The sequence below is a fragment of the Dipodomys spectabilis genome, unplaced genomic scaffold (genome assembly GCF_019054845.1).
Source record: "Dipodomys spectabilis isolate Male_0828 unplaced genomic scaffold, ASM1905484v1 ptg000545l, whole genome shotgun sequence".
In the NCBI taxonomy this organism is placed as follows: domain Eukaryota; kingdom Metazoa; phylum Chordata; class Mammalia; order Rodentia; family Heteromyidae; genus Dipodomys; species Dipodomys spectabilis.
The window spans coordinates 1,713,927-1,715,140 of record NW_024871222.1 but is presented as its reverse complement, the minus strand read 5'-3'; the positions used below and the strand labels follow the sequence as shown (position 1 = coordinate 1,715,140).

The following is a 1,214-nucleotide window of genomic DNA, read 5'->3' as shown; positions in this document are numbered from 1 at the left end:
TAAAACATTAAAACTTTTAACACACCTTAACACTTGCTGCAGTGTTCATTATGAGAGGTGCCCTGTATAGAATAATTGAATTCCTCCTCCTACACATCTCTTGAACAACAAACATCTGGACTCATTTTGTTTTTGTCATATCAATCTTGACTTTATTCTTAAATGTGTGCTTATGTAACAAATATCTGGTTCTAAAATTTCACAATTCTTTTGAACTTGCTTTTTGTTGAATTATCTAGTTTAAAAAAATCAATTTCACTTTATATATAAAAAATGTTCTGTGCTCAATTCGGCAGCACATACACTAAAATTGGAACAATACAGAGAAGATTAGCATGGCCCCTGCGCAAGGATGACACCCAAATTCATGAAGCGTTCCACAACAACAGATGCTGGAGGGCATGTGACCAGAAGGGAACCCTACTATATTCTTGTTGGTAGTGTAAACTTGTTCACGCACTTGGAAAGCAGTATGGATGTTCCTCAAAGGGTTACACATAGAGCTCCTCTATGACCCAGCAATCCCACTTTTGTGCATTCACCCAAATGATCACTAACAAGGCCATTCTAAAACTACCAGCACAACTATGTTTATTGCAACATTATTTACCATAGCTTAGATATGGAACCAACCCCGATGCCCCACAATAGATTAATGGATCAAGAAAACATTGTGTGTGTGTGTGTGTGTGTGTGTGTGTGTGTGTGTGTGTGTGATGGAATTCTATCATCCATCAGAAAGAATGACATTGCCCAATTTGTTAGAAAATGGAAAGACTTGGAAAAATTTATATTAACTGAAATAGGCCAAGTCCAAAGAAACATAGGTCCCATGGTATCCCTTATTTGCAATAAGTTATATATGTCTGGGAAAAGCAGAAAAGGTCAAAAGCTATGTGCATATGACTAGATAAGGTGATGTTAAACTAAATGAACCCAAGCTAGGGACACAATTGTGTGTTTTTCCTTTCTTGCTGTTGTTTCTAATGCACTTATAATGTACGATGAGATTTTTTTTTTTTAATTTGGTCGTCCCACACGGTATAACCCCTGTTTTCACTGTATTTGGTGTTGATGCACCTGCATCTTTTATATACACTTCTCTAATTTGGAGAGGGAAAGGGAAAAACCAAAATGCTCAAATAGAGATACTGTTTGACCCATTATAACAATGAGTTGCCCAAGACACTATGTTGAAATACTAACTTTACAAT

The 1,214-nt window shown here is 36.3% G+C and overlaps 1 non-coding gene across 1 annotated transcript; it reads left to right on the top strand.

Annotated features, from left to right (window-relative positions):
• Positions 1–280: 280 nt before the first annotated feature.
• Positions 281–387, top strand: LOC122099892. The gene has a single exon (XR_006146021.1). It is a non-coding gene; the product is annotated as a U6 spliceosomal RNA (small nuclear RNA).
• Positions 388–1,214: the final 827 nt, after the last annotated feature.